Source organism: Pollicipes pollicipes, unplaced genomic scaffold (genome assembly GCF_011947565.3).
Source record: "Pollicipes pollicipes isolate AB1234 unplaced genomic scaffold, Ppol_2.1 Scaffold_7231;HRSCAF=8579_pilon_pilon_pilon, whole genome shotgun sequence".
Classification (NCBI taxonomy): domain Eukaryota; kingdom Metazoa; phylum Arthropoda; class Thecostraca; order Pollicipedomorpha; family Pollicipedidae; genus Pollicipes; species Pollicipes pollicipes.
In genome coordinates, this window is record NW_023597034.1 from 30,813,300 (window position 1) to 30,838,842 (window position 25,543).

The 25,543-nt window shown below is 56.7% G+C and overlaps 1 protein-coding gene across 3 annotated transcripts in view; it reads right to left on the reverse strand.

The window, feature by feature from the left end:
* LOC119109512 (RING-box protein 2) overlaps nucleotides 1-25,543 on the reverse strand; it is a 44,995-nt gene that overhangs the window by 1,932 nt on the left and 17,520 nt on the right. The window lies entirely within an intron of this gene.

The window sequence follows — 25,543 nt, forward strand, 5'->3', positions numbered from 1 at the left end:
GAGCCGCAGGGAGAGCACCGGCGTCATGCTGACGCTGGAGCCTCAGGAAGAGCACCGGCGTCATGCTGACGCCCCACGCGGACACCGCCCCATCCGCCCGCACCCTGCATGCTAGTGGGCGTCATACCGCGACCGCCGAGTCTGACCCGCTCACGGAGTGTGACGCGCTCACGGCGTCTGACACGCTCACGGAGTGTGACGGGCTCACGGAGTGTGACGCGCTCACAGCGTCTGACACGCTCACGGAGTCTGACGGGCTTGCACAGTCTGACGCCCTCACGAAGTCTGACGCGCTCACGGAGTCTGACGCGTTCACGGAGTCTGACGGGCTCGCACAGTCTGACGCCCTCACGAAGTCTGACGCACTCACGGAGTCTGACGCACAGCGTCTGACGCACTCACGGTGCTTGTTCGTAAGATTAAAGTGAACTGCATGCGAGCAACAGGAAAGCTCCGCTCAATCAAGTATACAGGAGATTGGCTGCAGCAGACCACGAAGGGCGGCCAGTTTCATCACAACTCGTGGTTTGGAGCCACTACAGCGGTCCAAAAGGCACAAAAGACATCATTCCACACATCGCTGTTGATTCTTCCCAAACAGTCAGCCAGACGCCATGACGAAGATCGACCCACTATGTCGAAGAGAAAGGTCCGCGTTTCCGGTACAAGCGAACGCAACACCATGGAACGTCTCAATAGCGCCAGGCGCGGCGGATGAAAATCAACTGTGCGCAAGCAGTCCAGCTGCGCACGTATTTGTCCAGAGGACGAGCGAAACACAAACCTCCGCTGCCGGCAAAACGCCGAGCTCATTGTGACCAAAGCCGCCGACGCCCTCGTGCATGCTCGGCGCACAGGCGCGCCGGAAGCGCTAATGAAAGGGTTTCCGGGGCCGAGATTGTTTCTCAGGAAATGACGGGCGCGACTGAGCGGGACCGCGATCCAGCCAGAGCTTCGTACCCACACCACAGCACGGCGCTACAGAACTGTCCGCAGTCAGGTACTCTCAAAGACCGACTCCATGCACAGCTCTACACCAGAGTCTCCTACAGCACGAGCTCAATGTCTGGGAAAGGGGAGGAGAGACAGACTGCTCAGCCGTTCAGCGTGCTGGAATTCTCAGCACAACTTTGAACTGAGCTTGGCATGGCATGAGCCAGGTTCATGGCATTGCATGAATAAGGGTATAGCACGGCCACACCGAAATCTTGCCCCACAAGGATTGTTGCAACATGAGGGTCAAGGTGGCTTGTGTTTGCGGCGGCTGGGTTAACGGCAAAAACAGATCCCTTTAATGGGGGACATAAAGCCTAAAAATTACCGCAATAGATGACGTTACGTTCTTAGGACTACAACGAAAAAAGACTGCAACAGTTGCGCCGAGGCCTAACGTTGTCGCACATATTACACCTAAAGTATTGGCATATGCATGTGGTCCGACTCCAGCAGTCAAGTTTAGCTTAGCAATATGGTGATATCAATTACCATCCCAGTGCATAGCACTCAGAATGTATTCAAACTCTGGGTCTATTTCGATTCCAATTCCAGGCAGCCTCGTCAATGCTGACCGACTCTATATTTCCAATTCCTGTTTTTTTTTTTTAATCCACCCCGCTTATGAATCCAGTGAATTTATGAATCCGTTCTGGAATGAAAACTGAGCCTGTTAGACATTCCTCATCAGCCACATCACTGTGATGTCACAGCTTTAGTGTTACTTCTTCTGGTGATGTATCAAGGATTCACGACAACGTTGTTCATCAAGTCTTGCCGTTCCCGGCGCATGCCACACAGCTTCGCAGAAAAAGACGATACGCACAAATTCCATTACCTGGTGGTGAACGGACTTCAAGGGAATGTGCATCCCAGACGTTCGCCGTGAATCCTATTTGGCCGGCCAGCCCAGGTTCAACCAGCCTGATACAAGGGGCTACCGCCGATACCAGTCGGTTATTCCCATTTTTTTGACACAGAGCCTCGACACTCCGTTGGTTATCCAATTCGTGTGGCCAAAGGCGGACGTTTTTAAGCTTCGCTGTCTACCGCCGTTTTAACGACATCCTGACAAGTGCTTCCTTGTTTCACCCACTTGAGGCCGCGTGCAATGGTTGTCTTGGACTAATCTCATCTAAACGAGCTTTTGCTCCTGACGAACCTTTACCCTCGACGAACTTTTACCTTATACACGCATAAGCACGAAGAACTGTCGCATTCGATGGGCCTTTATCCCATACAAACTTTTCCCTGTACCAGCTTTTGCTTGTGCGGCGAACTAAGTGGGACGAACTTTTGCCTTGGACGAGCATTTTCTTATGCGCACTTTATTACGACCAGTTTTCGCCCTTTCAGTACGTCTGACATACACGAAATTTTGTCATATACGAACTTACGCACGACGAACTCCTCGACGAACTTCAGCACAGCGTTCTTTTGCACAACGAACTTATGTCCGACAAAGCCATGCCTTGCAAATTTCTGTCAAGCCATAAAATGCATCTGATCAGTCCACCCACACCCCCAACCCCACGCACTAGCTGACCCCACCCTCACCCTCACACACCAACGAGTGGTGACCGAGCTCTTCTTCCGTGCTTGGTTTACGATGTTTTCGGCCGGGCGGCAGGGGGGCGGGGGTGACCTCGGTAGGCGGTGCGTCGCACTCGGGTCTTCTTCGGCGTCCGTCCCAGTGAACCAGAACGGCACGGCCGAGGGTGCTGATACTCAGAGGTCAAACACTCGTGCCGCCGGAGTTACTGAGAGCGGGGATAGGACGGGCACCAAAGGAACCCGGGACGGAGGCGGCGGAATTCAGGACTGGTACGGACTTGACCCGGTATTGTGACACGCGATATCCTGGACTGCCACAGACGAAACCCGATGCGACCAGCAGTGTAGTAGTTATGCTGTGCGTCTGGGTAACCAGAGGTACAGTGTCACATTCCCCGCCCTTTTCTGCCAAGATGAGAGGCAGACGACGCCATATAGGCACCAGCGGCTGAGTTCGTCAGAATGCCCCTACGTCGACCGACGAAATCCTGGACTGACACGGACGGAACCCAGCACTGCCCCATCCGGGACCGGGGACTATCACAAATGGAATCCTGGACTGCCGCGGACGGAACCCAGCACTGTCCCATCCGGGATCGGGGACTATCACAAATGGAACCCTGGACTGCCACGGACGGAACCCAGCACTGTCCCATCCGGGGCCGGGGACTGTCACAAATGGAATACTGGACTGCCACGGACGGAACCCAGCACTGTCCCATCCGGGGCCGGGGACTGTCACAAATGGAATACTGGACTGCCACGGACGGAACCCAGCACTGTCCCATCCGGGACCGGGGACTGTCACAAATGGAACCCTGGACTGCCACGGACGGAACCCAGCACTGTCCCATCCGGGATCGGGGACTGTAACAAATGGGACCCCACAATGGTGGGGGCAGACCGCCGACCGGCCTCGGCTGTGACCAAAGCCTGCCAGGGACGGGGCTGGAGACCATCAAGTATGGGTGGGCAGCGAGGACGGGCCGTGGACTGGTACAGACGCCACCCAGTGCGATCCCAGTTGGGACCCGGGGCTGTCAGACCAGACGGTGCGCTGTTGAAAGTGGAGCTGGCAACGGGACTGACTGGACTAGACGGCTTTGTTAGGTAACAAGCGGGTACATTTGCGGCTTCTTGTTATTTCATAGGTCATATCATGTTGGCTCTCGGGCTTTGTGGCGGTGCGAACAGCGAGCGTAAAAGGTAAAAATTAAGTTACAACTAATCTTCGCAGTTTTCACACCAGTCGCGTTAGATTATGTTAAAACGAGCGCTTTTTTCCTACTTGACCCCAAAAATTGCTAGCCCACACATTGTCCAGAGCACTTGTAGCCAGTGCAACAAACGTCGTTGTGCCGCTTAGCTGCGCAATACGACCAAGCAGGAAGCCGAGGAGAAATGTGCAGCTAGTTATGACTTCACGGCGAGTGGCAGAAAATCGACTGGATACGACATTGCGGGTCACTTCCGCAGGACTTTGAGCCCAACCCGCAGCAAGTCGTTGACAGGGCTTCATAAACAGCGCAAAGAACACTAGCAGTCCATTACCCAAGAATAATGCGCAGCACGTTAACTCCCGGTCTTCGGTGATACCGGCCACAAGTGTCCGTGCGCCAGAAATGTCCGCAGAGGGGACCGTGCGCCGCGTTCGGACCGCATCCTGTTACATCATGCTTCGTAATCAGCCGTAACTGGTGCTGACAGGCACCGGCGCGGCGCCGAGACCGCCACCGCTGCTCATGATTAGTCTCAAACAGACAGCGCCACCAAAAACTGGCTGACGCAGACTGGAGCAGGCGGCGACCTGCGTCACACGCGGCCGGGGCCGCAGCTTGTTTACGTGCGGCGCACCCCGGCCGGGTCAGCGGGCGACGGCCCGACGCCCGACTGTGGCCACGGCCCGACGCCCGACTGTGGTCATGGGGCCCGACGCCCGACTGTGGTCATGGGGCCCGACGCCCGACTGTGGCGACGGCCCGACGCTCAACTGTAGCCACGGCCCGACGCCTGACTTTGGCGACGGGGTCCGACGCCCGACTGTGGCGACGGCCCGACGCCCGACTGTGGCCACGGGGCCCGACGCCCGACTGTGGCGACGGGGCCGAATCCGGACAGGCCAACGGTCAGGGTAAAGGTTCATGGCTTCAATGGCATGTATTTTTGCACCGGAGAGACGACTCGTGATAGCACGTTTGCCAGTGCGCCAATCCTGGCCTGCGCGAAATGCCCATATAATTCCTAATAAGATATAAGCAAGAAAGACCTTCAGCTCCTGTTGCTTCTCGCCAATATTAGCTCAGACTTGTCATGCAGCGTTACCGACCTCCAATATGCAAGAGGTGCTGGTTCAGGAGCCCAGCACATTGGTCTTGGGCTCCTCTTATCTGACCCTGAACTGTTGACGAGAGCCTCCTTGTTGACTTGCTGCAACACCATCAGTCGCTCAGGTGCCATCCACATTACTCTTGGGTTTTCCCACTTTCTAGCAGGGCCTAGCTATTGACGGAACCCCATATGATAATCGGCCAGGCACTCTCGATCACTCCAGCAGTCCACATCGGTCTGGGCTCTTCCCACGAAGCCAGGCAGGACCTTAACTTGTTGCCGAAACCCCACATGCACTTGCGAAAGCCAGCAATGCCGTCACTCGTGGTGTCTCACCTGTTCCGTACACGGTCCTGGCTTAATACATTCGCCTACACAGATCCAGGACGTACAAAATAACGATTTTCTTGGTGCCTTGGCCACACCGATAGCAGCATCCGTACATGTTCCGATAAAGTTTTACGCGCTAATACTTACGACAATTTAACGGGCTGGCAACGACGCATCTTTGGTATTCCTTGGTGGTAGAATTCATGGCACTCATTTTACTTCTGCATCACATCCTTAATCGGATGTGACAACCCCGGATGCCCCCGGATGAGGCAACCCCGTTCGAATGCATTGCTTATTTGCTACTTCCACATTATAGTGAAAACAAAAACTCTGCATTAGTTATTAGCCATCAGTTGAACATAACATCGGCTATCCGGATAGTCGCCGTAGACAACTGGCTGCACCAAATTTTAAGAACAAAGGTCGTGCTACAGTACTAGCCACCTTAACTAAGTATTTACTAGCCCACCTCAACTCATTTTGCCGTATTTTTCCCAAAATACCCAACCTCAAAATGGCGTCTCCACCGTGACCTGGAGATAATAAACCCGTTTCATATATGCATCTTCGTACCACGCCTTGTCTTCTAAGGCTGTGCACAGCAAGACGGTTTGCCGTATGCAAAAAAGTGAACATAGGGATCTTAAAATGTACTGCCCGCGAATTTTGATTTTTTGGGGGGACCACCAAAATCCGGGGGCACAATGTTGTACGCCTACTCCTCATTCGTGCTGAAATCCTGGTTCCACCCCTGATGGGATGAGGTGTAATGAAAAATGAAATAATGTCATTACGTCCTTTTCCGCAGTTTAACATTGTGAGCGGGGGAAAGTGGGTGACGCCACAACAGACACAGTGCACGGATAAGGAATTTTCCCTCGGTGAAGCCCAGGGCGCGGAAGTCAGTTACGACGCACGATCTGAAGCGTCGGAACAACAAAACAGCTGAACGTGCCACCGTTGCACCACCTGGTGCCGAATATTGGTAAAGAAATGCCGCGAAGAAGCAATCGGTAGCAGGTATACCAATAAATGTGGTCGATCAAAGCCGTCCAGGTAAAATTTCCCACACGCGTTCTGGATCCCGTCCACCCAAAATAATGCATGCATGCATGCACGCAATGTTGTGCATGCGCGGACTTTCGACGTGTCTGTAAAATGATAAGCCCCTGTTAATCCACGGAGCTGTCATTTGTGTCCAAGCAAACCTGACCCACGAAACCACGGCATGAACCCAGCATAACAAATGCAAGCGCGTTTGACCTGATCTGAATTCCTTGCCTGAATCATATTTCTGAACAAAAGCCCATCGAATGTTGCACCGAGTACGATGTTTGTTATCTGCCGATGTTAGATTTTGTTCCTATGGAATTGACACTGCCAAATATGTGCACTGTCGGAGCGTCAAGTCCATAGGTCAGCATGGGGTGTATCCTATCCGGAACAATATCCCACGCATCACGCTGCACATACTGAGGCACGTGAGGTGATAACGGAAAACTTGAGTGGGCGCAAATGTTTTTGAACTACAAACACAATATTTCGTCTCGTCAGAGGGACTAGACAAATGTGACACGACAAAACTACGGCACAATCGAGAAAGCCATAAAAAGTATGTTGAATGGCCCTAAAATAGTCAAGATATATTGGCTGCGCGAGGCTGATCTGTATCTGTTGGGTCGTTGAAAATGCGAATGCCGCAAGTCCTCTAGTGGTGATGCCAGTCATCCGCGCTACAATTCGTGTGCAGTTATTGTCGTGGTGTATCACACCCCCCGTCGAGTATTACCAAACAGAAAGGAGTTAAAGCTGAAAGCGCTTGTTGTTTTCGTACTGAATTTGGCGTGGGATGGAAAGCAAGCACACATGATCTGTGCACGCGCGGCAAATTGAAGCATCTTGCTCGTCGCAACATGTTGCCAAATAATCTGTATCGATAGCATAAGTCACACCAACGACACCAGATGACGGTCACAACAAAATTCCTAAACACACTTCTTCAACGAAGCGCAAAGATGAGCCAATTTGCTCACGTGAAACTGAAACAGGCCTGGCACAGCTTGCTTCACCATGCTCTCGAGGGGACATCACTTGACCTCACAGATGGCTTTTAGTTAAGCAATGTGACAGCAAATCCCAACAGTTCGGCGTACTCAGAGAACTGAAGTAAACTGGTGTATCGCGATACACCCGTGCATGACGCAATCGTACCCGCCGTGAGGCCAGTCCAGCGGGCGAACGATTAAAAAACGATGCCCACGCTCAGGAGGTCAACATTTCATATCACCTATCAAGTCTTGCGGGGCTAAAACCCTCTGCTCTCTTGTATGCTTCCGTATCGACCCAGCAGCGGGCCGTTCATTCAACGTCGGCAATACAGGCGATGGCAATGTCAAGGAGCTTGCCGAGCTGTTGATCGTGCCGCTCGCCATGTTTAGACAGCGATGACGCTTTGCGGCGCATTGGAAACTCAGAAACCGGGCCAAACACGCAATGCATCTGGCGTCGGACAACGTAAAACCACTGAGAAGTCGCCGCAGTCGCAGTCACCAGCGCTTGAAACCGTCGTTGGCATGAGCAGACACCATGGAAGCTACTGACACCTGCAGCTGGTCGAGCAGGCCACGTAGACCACGACCCGGTCAGCCACCCCCTCCGCCAGCCTGCCTCCTCAGGACGATCCGCCGCGTGTGACGCGCCCCAAGGGAGCCGCAGAAGCTGACCGCCCGGTCAGCCGGCCCCTCCGCTGCCCTCCCCCTCAGGACGACCCGCCGCTTATGACGTACCCCAGGGGAGCCGTGGGACGTGACCGCCCGGTCAGTCACCCCCTCCGTCAGCCTCCCCCTCAGGACGACCCGCCGCTTATGACGTACCCCAGGGGAGCCGTGGGACGTGACCGCCCGGTCAGTCACCCCCTCCGTCAGCCTCCCCCTCAGGACGACCCGCCGCGTATGACGTGCCCCAGGGGAGCCGTGGGACGTGACCGCCCGGTCAGTCACCCCTTCCGTCAGCCTCCCCCTCAGGACGACCCGCCGCTTATGACGTACCCCAGGGGAGCCGTGGGACGTGACCGCCCGGTCAGTCACCCCCTCCGTCAGCCTCCCCCTCAGGACGACCCGCCGCTTATGACGTACCCCAGGGGAGCCGTGGGACGTGACCGCCCGGTCAGTCACCCCCTCCGTCAGCCTCCCCCTCAGGACGACCCGCCGCTTATGACGTACCCCAGGGGAGCCGTGGGACGTGACCGCCCGGTCAGCCACCCCCTCAGGACGACCCGCCGCGTGTGACGTGCCCCAGGGGAGCCGTGGGACGTGACCGCCCGCCAACCCGGGCAGCCGCAGATCATGGCGGACGCCGTCCAGCATCCGGCCGGCCGCCGCGGAGGAAGCTGCTCGTTGACAGCCGGTGATCGGCCGCCGCGCCGGCGACCGGGGGCGACCGGGCCGGCCGCCCCCGGCCGCAAACGCAGAACGTCGCGCCACGCGCGAGGTCAAACAAATGCCGAGCAAGGTCAAGAGCGCGGCCCAGTGTCGACGGAGGAGGCGAGCGGCACGTGACGCCATCGCCGTCACGCCACCGCTGACGCAGTTCCGGCCCATTCCGCCGGCGCCGCCCCGGCTCCCAAACAAGTCGTTGGCGTCACGTTTGTCAACTCGTCAAGCGATGGTCAAATAGACAATTGCGCTTGAAATGAATAAGGTATCCGGATGCGTCAACAGTCGTTATTCACGCACTTGGCACACGTCGGATGCTGCGCAGGTCTAGCGTTTCGCCGCCACACTTGACCACGAATACACAAATATTGCAACACAAGAAATACAGCCAACGCAGCCAAACTTAGTAAGCTCAGTGAAACGCAGGTCAAAAGACCGTAGAGCCACGTCATGAAGGTTATGGGTCAGCGTATGATGTAATACGCGATCTGGCATAAATGTGGGGTCGTTTGTTTTTACAAGTCACGAGAAGACCAGCGTTCAAACGTGCTGTACACAATGACAGCATTTGAAAACGACGCACTGGCTTTTTATACTCGCCATACGTACTCATATCTAACCATGTCCACGCAAGAAATAGCCCTCGACTGACTTGTAAAATTAGTGCTAAGATGACTGGTGAATGAAGATTTGGCATTAACCACTTTCAAACGGCGATATCCCCATTTCCAGTGGCCGGAGCGATAAATATAACAGTTGGACATGGCCTAGACTTGTAGATATTGGCCTATATGACCGGATTACCAACGCAGGCAGCGGTCTGCTTCAAATCCGCTGGGTAGAGTTAACGCGCCCTCGGGTGGGGGTCAATTTGACCCCTCCCCCAAAGGACTTTCCAAAATGGTTTTCGAATAACACGGCGTAGCCGCGCCAAATTTTGCTTAGCTGTAAACAATTAAAGAGCGGATCGGTTGGTACCAAAAAAGTATATGTATATTGCAAGGTCCCTGACCTACGGCAGGTTAAAGTCGGGTCATCAATCCAGCGAAGACGACTCTAGGGAATCGTTCAATCTGATGTAACACCGGAGTGTTACACCAAGTCACACATCTCTGAGATACTTTCTCAGGCAAAACAACAATTGAATTAATAAATCTATTGACTCAAGGTCAGGTATGAAGGTCAGACCTAGGTCAAAACCAGCCTGTTTTATTACTCTAGTTTGCCGTATGGGGTAGTTTCTGGCATTCAGACTGATTCTATTGATAACAGTAACCGTATTAAACATTTCTCAAGACTTCTTTGAGGTCAAGATAGGTCACTGACCCAAAATAACCCAGATCAACATACTGTTGCTAAGAACATGCTGCCTATCGTAATCTTTGACGCTTATTCAAATGCAAAACTCAAAGCAGTCTTTTATGATTTTGGTCATCATGACTTCCGAAAAGTCAAGCAAGGTCACCGAATTTTAATGAGCACCAGTGATCTTCTACTTACAGCAGGCATCTGGATTCTGAAAGACTTTGGACACCAATCTGGATCTTGACATTGTTTGACTTAATCTGACTCGAAGGTCATTACCTAGGAGCCATAAATTTGGGCATAAGTGAGTTCACGTATGGGCTAACACAGCCCGTGAACTTGGTGCCCCTAGCTCTCTTAGTTACTGAGATCTCAGGGGGACGAAATTGACCCCCCCCATCCGAGCAAAGGGCATTCAATCGGCCACACGGGCGCGTGTTAACCCGCTACAAGACGCCACCAGCATGACATTGCATGGGAAGGAAAACATTCATCCCCGGTCCTATCGGGCAAAAAGATCAGATATAATATTTTCCGTCGAGAGGGAACACATTTCCCGGGGCGGTGAGATCGGGGTACAGACCAGCTGTGGGCGGTGGGATCTGGGTACTACTATCCTGGGCGGTGGGATCGGGGCACAGACCAGCTGTGGGCGGTGGGATCTGTGTACTACTATCCTGGGCGGTGGGATCGGGGAACAGACCAGCTGCGGGCGGTGGGATCTGTGTACCACCACCCTGGGCGGTGGGATTGGGGCACAGGCCAGCTGCGGGCGGTGGGATCTGGGTACCACCACCCTGGGCGGTGGGATCGGGGAACAGACCAGCTGCGGGCGGTGGGATCTGTGTACTACTATCCTGGGCGGTGGGATCGGGGCACAGACCAGCTGTGGGCGGTGGGATCTGTGTACTACTATCCTGGGCGGTGGGATCGGGGAACGGACCAGCTGCGGGCGGTGGGATCGGGGTACAGGCCAGCTGCGGGCGGTGGGATCTGAGTACTACTACCCTGGGCGGTGGGATCGGGGTACAGGCCAGCTGCGGGCGGTGGGATCTGAGTACTACTACCCTGGGCGGTGGGATCGGGGTACAGACCAGCTACACTTTGTGGGTAATGAAAGCTAAATGGTATCAACGCGAAGTCTTCGAAGCCGATTTTTCCAAAACAAAGCAAACCATTCACGACTTCGACTCAGACTGGGCCTTCACGGGACTAAACAGAGCTAGATTGTGTGCCCTTGTGAACAGCCTTGATCGCTGGCCACCTTTTGTAGAGAGCATATCTTAATGTCGCGAATTTCGTGGTGCTTCAGGATGCAACGTGACACAAATGGCAGTAAGTTGAATGTCCGAGCACTGAGCATGTTAATTTCGATTTAACCAAAAATGCTGTACCACCGTGATCACAGAGTGCATGCATAGATTGGTTACACATATATACATATATATATATATATATATATATATATATATATATATATATATATATATATATACACTTGCGTGTACTTGGAAGCATACAACAAACAAGACCTTCCACCTCTCTTGGGTAAAAGTTGTATGGCAGCATGTGTATATATTGACAGCACATCATCATATGCATTACACATCATAAACATGCTGGCATTTAAACAACTTTTGCACGTTACATACAATCCACGCGTACTCATTTCGATCACAGCCGGATTATTTTTGGTTCGAAGTGCCATTAACATGTTCTTTGTTGTTATTCAGCTACGAAGCATCGCGATATCTGACTGGATGCATTTCTGGGGTAAGCTCCTACGCTACGGAATGGTTGTCGCACGACCCCTGACCCTACCACCCGACCGCAAAATTACAGATCAAGAGCAGAATTTTGCGGCGGAAGCTAACCGTGCCCGAATGCTCGGGCACGGCCCAACCTGTCCTCTGACATCACCTGGCCGTCAGCGCGGGCGATGCCGCCGGCCGCCGAACATCCCAGTCAGGGACAAATCGCACACGCCTGAAGTGACTCGAGTCTGCCCGCCAGTGATGGGTGGATCAAAACGCTGGCAGTCTAACCAGCTGAGCTATCGGGACGGGCCGTAGCACAATTGGGGACGGGGCGGCTTGAATTACGGTCCGACGGTATATCTTCCACCCAGCTGTACCACATGTACCACAATAAATTTATGTACCAGCTGTATCGATGTGCTTCAGAGCGAAAAAAATATTAGGGTGGTGTTAATCGACTTATCCGAAGAAACCCGGCTATGGACACATCTTCCAAACGCAATATAACGCATGCTTTTTATGACGTCGTTCAACCATCTCCTGCTAAACTGAGGGTCTATTATTTTCAAAATCGATCTCCCGACTCGCAACATGGAAACACTATGATTTCAAGGCCTTTCTTGCTTATAAAACGATCACGCTTCTTTTTCTGTCGCTCTTTGTGTCACTTCTTTACGGTCAGTCTGGTAACCGTACGTTCACAAGGCTTTACCTCATGCCTTTATGATTATGTGACTATTATCTGCACGTCCAGTGAGAAGGTCGCGCAATTCATTTTCTTTTGCTGTGTAGGCACACGCTGGCAGTGTACACGAATGTTGATAATATAGCGTCTGTACGTGTGGGATCATACTATTCTACATGCAACCGCCTTTTTGCGTCACGCGTCATCACTGGTGAACAAAAGCGACACTCATTTCCGTTGATCACGGGCGATCGATTTACTAATATTTTTGCCCTCAAATTAAATCATGTACTTAACTTTATCAAAAGAATGCTGCTGTACACCGGCTTTAAATTAGGTCACTCCTCAGCATCAAAGCACCTTTGAATCGAACAAACAGATGTATTTTTCAATTTTAGCAGCGGGGACACAAATTAAAGTAGCCGAAATCCTGCAAAAAATCAGAATTTGGGGCAGGCCATCTCATTTTTATCGGCTCACCTCCACCCAACCGATTTTAGAAAGTGACACCCTGGCGGGAAGAAGTACTCCAGCCTAAGGGTACTGAAGCTGTTTCAAGATATCCGCAATGTTAAGGGGTCGCTCGCAAAACCTGTGACGCTATCAGTCACGTGCCAGACCACACATTACTTCGGCTATTTCTGGGTAAGACTGGCCGGGTCTATCTATTGGACTTTGCATCGTACGATCCAACGATCAAATCTTGAGGTATCAGGAGGAGGCACCTAATCCCCTTCCCCGGGTGTCCGAGGATGGCGGAACATCCCAGGCAAAGCCGAGTTAAAATTCCCACTTGGCATCACAAAAAGGCGCTCACTTATGCTTGCAACGACACATCCAATGGAAGCCAGTGATTAGAAACACCATGCCAGTGACGGTCGGCGTCAATATCCAGCGATTGTTGCGATGAACTGACGCCCACGTCTCTGATGTGTGCTGATGTGTACCTAGACCGGCTTCAAGGGACCGCTGCTGAGCACGAGTGATTCTGGCCATACGCACCTGGACGACAGTCCGACCTCCCGAAGGTGTGACAGTGTGTCGGACACGTGCACGGCTGCGGTCGCCGTGCAGCGGGGGGCAACACCTGCCGGCGGCCCCAGCCAGCCTGCAGCCGCCATCAGACGGGGAAGGCCCGGCGGCAGGCTTCCCCGTCAGGCACCGCTCGCAGCGCACCCGAGGGTTTCACGAGCCGGTCAGCGGCGGAGGGGCGGTTCGTCCTCTCCGTCGGGCTGCGGCGCAGGGCCGGGGTCCGGGGCTCGGCACCAGCGTGCCGCCCGACCGGCGCGGCGCCCGTCCGGCGCACCTGGCGCTCGCACCGAGACCGCAGCGGCGTCAGACGGCCGCAGCGGCGGCGGCAGCGACGCCTTCGGCAAGGCCGGCGCAGACCAGCGCCCCGGGCGGCCAGCGCGGCCCACGCAGAAGGACGCCGGTTACGTAACGCACGCGCATGGCAGTGCCATCGATCCGGAACTGAGCGCAGCCGGGCCGCGGAGGGCGTCGGGTACGGGGCCAGAGCGGAGCGGCCCGGCGCGTTGGGTTCGAACCAACGTCCAGCGTTGCACGCCATGGGCGGCGGCAGCTGCTGCCGCTCTAAATCGGGACGTTTGACGCCACACTGTCCGGGACGGGGGCGGTGCAGAGGCGGCACGGGAGGAGCGTGTCTCCGCCGCAGTCTCAGCGCGGCACGGCTTTTGGTCATGACTAAACGACATAAGCACTCTTCCACGAACCGGCGCTCTGGCGGGCTTGCTCGCAGTGCCCATTGTTTCATAACAGTTTGCGAGCGGTACAGAGTGCATTTTCCGATGAAATAGCCTTGCGCCAGACGAGTTAAATTTGCCTTTGATGTCCGCAGCCCCGTTTTTGTGCAGTGATTGCCGCGGCTTAAATGGTTTCAAACGGCATGCATGCACGCTCAAAGTTCTTCTCAAGGTAGGTCAACGCCTACACCAGGGCTCGAGGCCTAAAGTTTTAGTGCGCTCGTAAGAGACAAGGAGCGTTCGCAGTTTCACACTAGCCCAGATATCAACCCGGCCCTGCGGCAGCTGAGCGAGAAGGGAGGCCACCGCTGATATACGAATCAGCTTCGCGTCACCAGTCACCTGACGACCCAGACTGAGGGGCAGCCGCCGCCAGCGCGACCGGGCCAGCACAGCTCAGCGTCAGGCCGCAGAACCGCCGGCGGCCGCGGCTGTCTGCACCGGCGCCGCCGGCGGTCACCGGCGCCAGTAATCGGCCGGTGTTCCCCGAATTAACCGCCGCCACCGCCGCCGCCGCCGCCGCCAGCGGTCTGCGCGCCGTCCGGCTGGAGGCTCGGTGTCGCCTCGGCTCGAGGCTCGATGTGCCGCCCCGGCTGGAGGCTCGGTGTGCCGCCTCGGCTGGAGGCCCGGTGTGCCTGGAGGCTGGGTGCGCCGCCTCGGCTGGAGGCTCGGTGTGCCGCCCCGGCTGGAGGCTGGGTGCGCCGCCTCGCCTGGAGGCTCGGTGTGCCGCCTCGGCTGGAGGCTCGGTGTGCCGCCCCGGCTGGAGGCTCGGTGTGCCGCCTCGGCTTGAGGCTCGGTGTGCCGCCCCGGCTGGAGGCTGGGTGCGCCGCCTCGCCTGGAGGCTCGGTGTGCCGCCTCGGCTGGAGGCTGGGTGCGCCGCCTCGCCTGGAGGCTCGGTGTGCCGCCCCGGCTGGAGGCTCGGTGTGCCGCCTCGGCTGGAGGCTCGGTGTGCCGCCCCGGCTGGAGGCTGGGTGCGCCGCCTCGCCTGGAGGCTCGGTGTGCCGCCTCTGCTGGAGGCTCGGCTGGCCATCCCGGCTGGAGGCTCGGTTAGGAGGTCTCCGCCGACCACCGAGCGTGCGGTAGGGGCCGGGTTCCGGACCGCCGGGTGAACCGGGCCGGGTCCTGGACCGCCGAGTGAACCGGGCCGGGCCGGGCCGACCGAGGTAGTACTCCTGGACGCGACAATGACCGTCAAAGTGCGGAGCGAGTCGAAGAAGGGCACCCACCGCGCAAAGAACGTCCTAAAAATGTTATCTTAATCACAAGAAATATCTCTGCCAGAAACATCACATACAGCATAGCCTTTGTTTGTAGGCTCGTCGTGATACGACTCGACTAGTCCGAGTACACGTTGCGTGCCCATGCGCCTCGCGCACTGCCCAAAGCAAAAAATCCGCAACCCAATATATAAAAATCGCTAAATCCATAACTCGCAGTAAAAAAACACGGCTTATCTTATCGTTGTCATCGTGACCAGACATACGGCCCATCCTAAACTAGGGGTGCCGTTTTCTTTTCAGTTGGGTGGGTACCAGCCCCAACTTTGAGGAGAAAGTGGACCAAATCCGGGGAGACCCGTGTGTTGGCGTATTTTGGGAGCAGGCTGCCTCATTTCGCACTCCCCAGACCCCTACTCTTTTTGCGAAGCTACGCCCCTACCCGAAGCGATAAAAACACCGAGATAATTATGGTCACGCCCAGCCAGAGCGGTCCTTTAATGACCCCCTCCCACCAGACAATGGTGGCAGGCGATGACTGGCGGCGGGCGTGGCCCCGGCATGCCAGTGAGGCCATGAGGGTCGCTCCCCTCCCCCTCCCCCCCGTCCCCTGGAGGAAATGTCCCGTTAGGTGGCGTAGAACAGCACCGACCCCTGCCAACAGTTCTCATCCAAGGACAGCCGGCTGCGTGCACATGGGCCCGGGGCCATCGCCATCTTCCGGTGAGAGGTCCGCCGTCAATGTGTAATCACGGGGCCTACGTCGGCTCAGAGGGGGCTGTTGCCGACATCGGCAGATCACCGTTAGGAAAGCCGTCCGGCTCATCCTCAGCCAGCCGCCGGCTCAGGGTGCCGGGGTTCGAGTTACGGCGTGGGTTTTGGAGAAAGGGCCTTTTTCTGATTTAATTGAGTCCTTCGTTGTGAATACTTCACAGCACGTGCATGCATATGCTGGAAGTGAAGTTGCAAACATCTGCATTTATTTAGATTTACCGAACTAAAATCCTAAAATCCGCATTTCACTTTGGTATGGTATGCAAGTTATTGACCGTCTGCGCGAATCCTTCGCAACAAAGCGCCAGCATCACTGCTCTGCAGATGGGTCCGCCTGCAGATCTCCCGGGGCGCCAGTGTCGGGCGGCGTGCCGGTGTGGGGTCAGCGCAGGCCCCCGGTCAGGTCGCCGCGTCACCGTGGCACCACCGGCAACGCCGGCACCACGCCCACCCGCCGCCGCCGCGCGACCACGCCCCGCAACAGTCGCGCCGAGCCTCCGAAGCTCCCGGCGCTGGGATAAGAGACAAATGCTTGGTTGAGGTCCGTCAGCTGTCGGCCGCGGGCCGCCTCGGCGGCACACGGCTGTCCCGACCGGTGCCGGACGTCAGCGCCTGACCCTGGGCACCAGCGACCGCGGTGCCGTCCCGGAGCAAAGCCGGCTGCAGCGCGGACCGACTCCTCGCAAATCCGCGCGCCCAGTTCGCCGGAATGTCGGCCACACGGCACGCCGGCAGGAGAGCTGAGCGGCTCGCCTGGCGCCAACGCGCCGCCGCTGAGCAGGAGCGGCAGCCCCCTTCCCCCCCCCCCCCCCCCCCTGCAGACCGCAATGTTCTGCTTGAACAGCGGTCGACGGCCGCCTGCACGCCTTCACTCGGGCGCACCCCCGCGCCGGCCAATGGCTGGCTGACGACAGCCTTACGTCAGCCGCGCGCCCTCTGACGTCACCCAGGTGCGCGAGGCTGGGGGCATGTCAACGTCAGGCACGCACCGCTCTGGCTGGAGCGTGCTGACGTTCATCAGGCGCAAATGAATGAGAAACACGAAGACGTGTTGTCTTAAGTGCCACGGCGCGGCTCTCCGCAAAAACGGCCCGAAATATGCGTCCTAACAAGCGATGTTTATGTAAGTTAACGAGTGCTTTGTGACATAAAAACCGCTTTCCAATTTTGAGGGCGGCGAACTCGGTTGGTTTACTGCTGCCTCAGGGTCGCAGAAGCCATAGTAGTCCCCGGTCCATATGCGCCTACCAAGTGTATGTAAGCCTCCCTACCAAGTGTATGTCATGCGTTCATGTGTGCGTGGCTAAATGTTGCTAGTTTCCAATGTCAGAAAGACACGTTAAGATCAGAAGATCGAGAACAAGCATGTTATTTTATGGCACCAAAACAATGACGCGCGCGCGTGTGGCACGCTAAGTTCGGTCTTGAGTGAAAAATCGAGTTTTGCTCCCCCCCCCCCCCCCACACACACACGCGCGCGCACACATCGTGACATCCAGCGTACAATGCCGTGCTGCCCCACTACCAGCGTGCAGGGTCTTGGGTTCGGTTCCGGCAACCGGACTGGCGCTCCCCCCCCCCCCCCCCCCCCCATCGCGCCGCTCCAATCCACCGGGGATATTGTAACGCCTAATGACTGAAGAAGTTGGGCGAGGAGGCGCAGGACTCAAGATGCGTTGGGAGGGCGAGGGACAAAAACGCGTTGAACATGGTTTAGCATGCAACGTCATAATACTCGTGCCATTTTCCTCAAATGTGAGAGGCTAACGCCATGCGTCGCTAGAGTTCCCGAGGTTCCCCGAAGTAAGTAAGTAGCTCCTGTTCCTGCACACTTGGTTGCATGAGCCTGCAAAATAACAAAACGCACTTATAACAGCCCCATTTGCACGCAAGATGTGTCGGCATGGCAGGGATACAGATATGGTGGGTTATGCCCAGTTGTTAATGCGTAGGAAGTCCCACGTCAAAGCAAGAATGACAAAACATGGCGCGCATGTGCTGTCCTACTCCGCGCCCCACTCCACCCGTTTGTGGTCACGCCTGCCAGGTAACTCGGCTGACGAAATCGCTCCCGTGTCCACCACATCGTCACGCTGTAGTGTACACCGAGGCGGAACTCGACATCTTTCATCATCCCCGGGGCGCGGTATGGAATCAGGGCCAAACGTGAATCGGCCACGTACGCCCAGGTGCATCGCGATATCACGCGATGATCGCACCCCTGATACGCCTGTCTTTCATCAGGGTGGACGCCATACCTGCTGTCTCCTCTCGCTGGGCGTCACCGGGCCTGGGTGCACCTAGCACGTGCTGGGATAGTCCTGACCGCATGCAAGCTAATGTCTCGGCAGATAAGCAAAGCAGAGACCCGACGATGAGTGTGTCGGCGGCGCCCACGAGATACTTTACAGCTGGCACGCCGGGCTGAGTCTCCGAGGCTTCAGATCAGCTTCCATGTCTCGGTGCGCGGCTGTTGCACCCAGCCGGGTAGCGGTACTGGCAGTCCTCGACATACTCATGACGCAAGCGGCGCCTAACCCTTTGTCGCACCGGCTGCCAACGCTAGTGCAGCATGAGTCGGCGCTCAAAGCACGTGCGAGCTGACGGCACGAAGGAAAACCCAAGGTCGCCGCGCCCCCAACAAGCCCACCGGTCGGCCAATGGCGGCCGCGCTCACCGGCCGGCCAGCCAATCAGCGTGTTCACCAGCCGCCAAGCCCCCCGGCCCGGTCCGCCAGGTGGGCCGGCCAGGTGACTATATAAAGAACGTCGGCTGCGGCACCAGTTTTCGATAGCCTTTCCGTCCGCCTCGGATCCGACAAAAGAACCGCTCACGCCTGCCATCTCTCGTCGTAGCGCAAGGCGCAAGCAAGACCACAAACAGAAGAAACAAGAGCGCTCACGACCAAGCGCAAGCACTACATCAGGGTCGACGAGGCAGCGCAGCCCTCACGGAGGCCGCCACCCCTGCTCCTCTGCCGTCGCCGCCGAGTCTCCGCGTCGGCACCGGCAGCCCCGCCTCGGCCGCGACACGACCCGGCAGCCGGCGGCCGCAGCCAATCGACGTTCGACGCGCATCAGTCGGCGATGAGCGGACCCGATAAATGGCGCGCGTCCGGCCAGGCCGACAGAGCGTCGGCCGCCTCCTCCGACGACAGCCTGCTCGACGTACGGCACGAGTCGCCGCCGCAGCCGCCGTTGCCGCCCTACTTTGACGACCCGCGTGTCGCGCGCCTGGTGCGGCAGCTGGCCAGGCCCGGCGGCGCGGAGCGCACCTCCACCTACGCCGCCAACCTGGCGATGGCGGCCGGCGGACCGGGCGCGGCGCGGCTGCCGCTCGGCCTGCGGCCTGAGCCGAAGAAGCGCGGCTCGCTCGACGAGGCCGGCGGCTCGCGACGTAACTCGCGGCGCGCCTCGTCCGTCCAGCTGATGGTGGACAAGGTGCGCGCCGACCTGGAGCGGCGCCGCGCCGGCTCCAACGAGTACCGAGCGCTCTCGTCCGACGACGAGCCGGCCGTGCGGCCGCTGGTGGCGCTGGAGGCGCTCTCAGCGTCCGACGCCGAGTCGGATGTCGAGCCCGAGCTGGCGGCGGCCGTGCGCGCCGCCGCCGCTGCCGCCGCCACCGACCTGCCCGACCACGACGGCTTCCAGCTGCGACTGCTGCACGGACAACGCCGCCGCAGCGTACGCCGCCAGCGCAGCACCCTCGTTCCGCAGGTGAGAACGGCGCAGCGCCCTCGTGCCGCCGGTGAGAACGGCGTAACACCCTCCTGTCGACGGCGAGAACGGCGCAGCACTCCCGCGCCGCAGGTGAGAACGGCGCAACACCCTTGTGCCGTAGCTGAGAACGGTGCAGCACCCTCGTGCCGCAGGTGAGAACGGCGCAGCACCCTCGTGCCGCCGGTGAGAACAGCGCAACACCCTCCTGTCGCAGGTGACAACGGCGCAGCACCCTCGCGCCGTCGGTGAGAAGGGCACAGCACCCTCATGCCGTGGCACCCTCCGATATACGAATTCCTGACAACGTTTGGAGCCAACCAGAGCAGATGATACCCAAGCGCGCGGAGCGCACGGCCGTCCGCGAGCGTGGTAGCACGTGTCTAGCTGGACCACACAACGGCCGACTTTAGGCGCCAGAGGCCCTCTCGAGCCGCAGAGCACCGCCCGCCATCCCTAGACAAGACGGGCTGGTCCACCGCACCACCCCGACCATGCAGGCCGTACACTCTGGAGGTCACACACGCCCGTCCGAGGTCGCACGTACCAAGGCAGTCGGCGCAGCCCCGAGGCCATACCGTGAGCAAATTACGGTGTGTCTACTGATTGCACCGCGGCACGCCTGAACGCAGCGTGATTGGCGTGTTTCGGTTCAGGATTTGCGAAGGCCGTGGCAGGCATGTCCAGACTCGCCCACGGCCGCTGCGCTCAGCGCCGTCCACATCGCTGGTGAAGGCTTCCCGTGCATATGAAATGGCCGTGGCTACTTGAACATAACTTATTATATCTATGAGGGTACGCGGCGCACGCGTCTCGCATTCCTTTTGTGGAGCGGCAGCGGCTTGCAAAGGCCATGACAGGACTGCGTGCGCATGGCTATAAGTCTTACGAAACATGCCCCGATTTCATATCACCTCTTCTTTAGTGCTACTGAGCCCATCCACGCAGCGGCCGATTCCCGAGCCGAACGCTCAGTCCCAATAAACGCCCGTTCACGCGTAAAATAACATAATCGCCACCACGAGAGACAGCTCAGTGACGCGGTGACGCTCCCGTGCCGTGACTGGGCCGCGCGGGCACCGCAGGTGACGTGACTGTGACGTGAGGTGTCGGCGCCGAGGCACCACTCGTGACGGTACTGTGACGTCATCACCCGTGGCGGTACCGCGGCGTGACGAGATGCTCTGGGGTACCACCGGTGGCGGTACTGCCGCGCGATGAAATGCTCTGGGACACCAACCGTAACGATCCTTCCCGGGGTCCTCCAATGGAATGGAACCTCCTGCATAGCCTGGTGGACGTCCTACCCAAAACTGTGCCATCTTTGCGAATTTCGGTCACAAGATCATGCATGCCATGCATCAACGTTGCTTTTGTCATATATCAACGTTTATTTTTGGCCGTCTGGAGCACGTTCACGCTATTGTGGACCAAGCTATGTCCTGAACCATGAACCATATTGCAGGGTCACGCATTGCCCCCCCCCTTATCTCGGAGTCCCTAAGTGGTGTACGGAGCTGGGGAGGGGCGTGACCGCCATGGCCTTTGCTCTGGTGACGCGATGTGACTGTCAAATCAACCGCAGCGCGACATAACACGACGCCGTCGCACCAGGAAACCAATTGCTGTGGTCCCCTCGGTAGGCCACACCGACAGAGAATCGATCAGTCACAGCCGCCAGCTTCGGGTATGACGCGGCTGACATTGAGACGGGCGGTCATAACTACACTCTTCCGGATACTGTGATTGCTCGGTAGCTACTTGTGATGCCCGAATGACCGTGGGCTGACAGGCGCATTTTCCGCCCAAGTTGTGGTGGACTTGGTGGGAACAAAGTTTAAGGCGCATTGATTCATCCCGAAAGACACCTAGCTACCAGAGCACAGGGGTGGGCGTTTGTTAAAATCGGAGGAGGTGCCATAACACCAGTTTCGCATGTGAATTGTTCCTTAACAATCCACATTTAACACTCCATACTGAGTTTTACAAACACTAGCGAAAAGGGCGATTGGCTCCTTAAAAGGGTCCCAAGCATGCAATGTGAACGGAACCACGTGCATTCGTAACCGCACCAGCAGCCCGCTACCTTTACCACCTCTACGAACGAATTCAACATTCAACGTAATTTGCATTCGCAACATAAATAGGCCCCACGCAAAAGTTCTAAAACATGGGTCGGGTATCTCCGTCTTCGCTGGGTGGGCAGTTTGGCAGTGAGCTGCAAGCACCAGTAGCCCGGCTGATCTTGCCAACTGCCATACGCTGGCTACGGACAGCGGAGGCCGTGCTCAATTCATGCGCAACTTTCGTCAGCGTCCCATGTGAAGGTCACGCGCACCCGCCCTCGGCCAATCAGATGTCGTCCTCGCGGTGGTGGCGCCGCCCCCCCCCCCCCCCCGCGCCGGCAGACAGGTGAAGGCTACTGCTTCAAATACCGCATCAGCCGATTAATGCCAGACAGAGCGATGGTAAAAGAACCAAAACTGGTTGGGAGATAATTCATTCCCGAAGTGGCTGTCTTGACTAGCTTATGAGAAGCCGTAAGCCTAAAAATATAAAAATCCCATAACTTTCCGTGCAAGATTTCCGATCACCGTACGCCGGTGTAAAAAGAGGTGATTAAATAGGCTCATCCCCCACCTACACACACATAGAAATGCCAGGGAGGGTGTGTCAGGCTTCACATGCGTTCTGTTCATTCCGTCTGACTTGCAACACTTTCCCAGTTTGGGAAACTGGATGGCTCTAATGAATCAGGCCCGGGAAAAGGAAACTTGTCTTGCGTTATCTCCTCCGCACGAGGGAGACACAACGACTTCCTAAGCTTTCAAAACAAGCAAAAGATTTTAAAAATCCGTTGCTTTTGAAACTTGCATCAGTTGTTTCGCGCCTGCTACAAAGGTTATCAGTTCCTGGGTTATCACATGTCCTGCATACACATATCCTGCATTGTAATGTGTTGAAGGAGATGCATTCACGATTCTTGCACATTACCAGATTCGAAAAGTTTGAAGTTTCTAGACATCGTATTTGATTACTTATGGGACCGTCAAGCGCGTCCGTTGTGTTCGGAGTGCCGGTAAGAAATTGCGCTCATTTCTACAGCAATGTACAACAGCATTCCGAACGCGTTTTTCTAGCATCACCTTCCCAGTTTTGACAACATCGATAGCAATGTCACGTAGAACTAAAGATATTGACACTTCTGCATAATCCCTTTTTAGTCAAATACATAGACAGCAGACCCAGCGAAGTGACGACTCATATTTTTTCTAAGGGCTTTCCCTATCCTAACACTTTTGCAAAATTGTAACCTTAACACAGGGCAATCGGACTCCAGAACCATCAGGCAGTGCTTTCTATGGCGGCACGTTTGTCTATAACGTTACGGCTGAAGGCGCCCATACCAAAGGTCACAGGATTTTAAGAGCTAGTTATTGGTGAGGGGAAAAATATATTTCTTGGGATACACACTTACTGCTTGTTCTAGGAAAGACATCAGAATCCCGCTATTGTTGGCACGGGCCACGTTCCTGCCAGTTTATTGGAGACCCACGTATGGCAAATGTGCCGACCGAATAACACGTCACACCGCCGTGTCTTTCCTTTACTTGGACAAGATCAATTTTAGGAAGTGTGTCTTGCCGAGGTAATGTACTTCATTATCGGGTCAGCGGATGTACATGTACGACACACTCCCTGAGCAAGCTCATAGCGTCGCAGTTCTAACCACCGATAACCAATGCTAAGAACGTGGTGGCGTGCCCAACAGACTTGTCTGCAGTGCACCGTATTGTCAACAGTTACCACACCCAGCATTATCAGGATGCGAGGCGTTAAAGCCACGCAACTGTATCACACCACCATCTCATGCGTCTGTCATGGGCCACCTGCGTCTATTTCACCAGCGACATCTATCGCGCACTGCTCGTTGAGGGCTGTGCCACTTCCCACCTGCCTCCGACCACAGCACCCGACCACATCTACCTCGGAAGGTGCGTCTCCGAGGGCCGGAGATATCTCCGCCCCGGCGCCCGATCCGATGGCATTCGCGTCACAGGAATCTCACGACACTCCTGGTGACGGGAGGTACTGGCTGCTGGAATGTAAGCATTGAGGAGAGTTGCGCAAAAAACATGGTACTTCAGGGTCATAAATAAGGTTCAATCGCGCTATTTATCTGTAACATCAACAGGGCATGCCAAGCAGTCTCATACGCGCACGCTCCGCTACAGGGCGGTACGAGAAGCACGTGTCCAAGCTGATGCGAAATTTTGCCCACACCCTCAGGCGTGGTGTGAAAAACACAACACTTAGAAGCGAGGTCCCCAAACTTCTGACCCGCAGCTGTATCCATGAACGCATTGGTCATATCGTGGGACGTTTCAAAAACGCCTCAGCCGCTTCAGCACAGTTTGAGCCGACTACAATGGGGTTTACAACGCCGCATCCCCTCTGTGACCGGCAAACGCCGGAGCACACACCCGTGCGATGCCGACGCCGCGGACTGGGTCAATGGCGGTGGCGCGGCCGTGACCGCCGCTGTTGCCAGGTGGCGTCGGCGTTCCCCGCCAGTGATATCCACCTCCAGACAAGCCGGCGTATGCTCGTCCGCCTCCGTCGACCGCGACTGTCGGCGGCGCGGACGGCGGTGGAGAGCGCGTGGTGGGCCGGCCGGCGGCGGCCCGACCAGCCAGCTGTCACGTGACCCGCCCGGCGGCCGACGCTCTGCTGCCCCCCTCATCGAGCACCAACGTCAGTCACGCACCCAGCGTCCGCGATCTCGCCGACCGGACGCTCGCGAGAGGCGGCGTTCGGCACACAGTCCACTTTGAGCTTCGACCCAACGGGCGCCGAACGCCCTCCGGCACAGCCGCACGCGGCGACGCAGGCGGAGCTGCCGGCGCGCCAGCGGCGAGCACGTGCCGGCCACGCCGCCGCCAGGTGGCGGGCGCGAGGGCTTCCGCCGTCGGGTTCGGAGGGCGCAGCGACCGACGGCGGCCGGCGGCCGTCGTCACATGCGCCACTCGACGCTGGAGCGTGCGTCCCGCGCTGGCCGCGCACCACGCCCACGTGACTCACCCGCGGGCAGTCGCAGCTGCTTCCCAACTACCACCCTGGCACAGCTGGCCTGGCTTGCTAAGTCTAGCGAAAGAATGTTTTAGCGAAAGGAAAATTTTCAGGGCGGGCGCGGCGATGCCTAGGTGCGCGGCGCGGCATGAGGCTGGCATTGCTCGGTCCTGGAGCCTCACAGGCCTTGCTACGAGGTCGCTGGGGGATACACGCCCGAACCGACAGCGTCATATTGACAACACGGACGAGGATTTCTCTCCGGCCCTGTCACCCAGTTGATCCAGAATAAATAATCCGTAACGCCGGAGACGAATGCGGTTCAACAGAGCTGTTAAGCAGGGACAGCTGGATGAGTCCCATATTTCAGGGATGGTTGCTTTTGATGTCAGGTTCGCGAAACTTGACCCTCCACTTTCGCGGTTCATTTTGTACTTGACAAACGCCGATGTGATACTGGAAAGGCAAGGGTCTCATCGTTACTGCGTCATCGGAAGGCTTTGTTCGCCGTCCGACGACCAGTGCGCTGCTGGTGAGTACCAGTTTGTAGCAATGCCCCCAAATCTAAAAGCATAGCCAGGAGCTTCGACGAATTTAGAAATTCGACAAAGCCT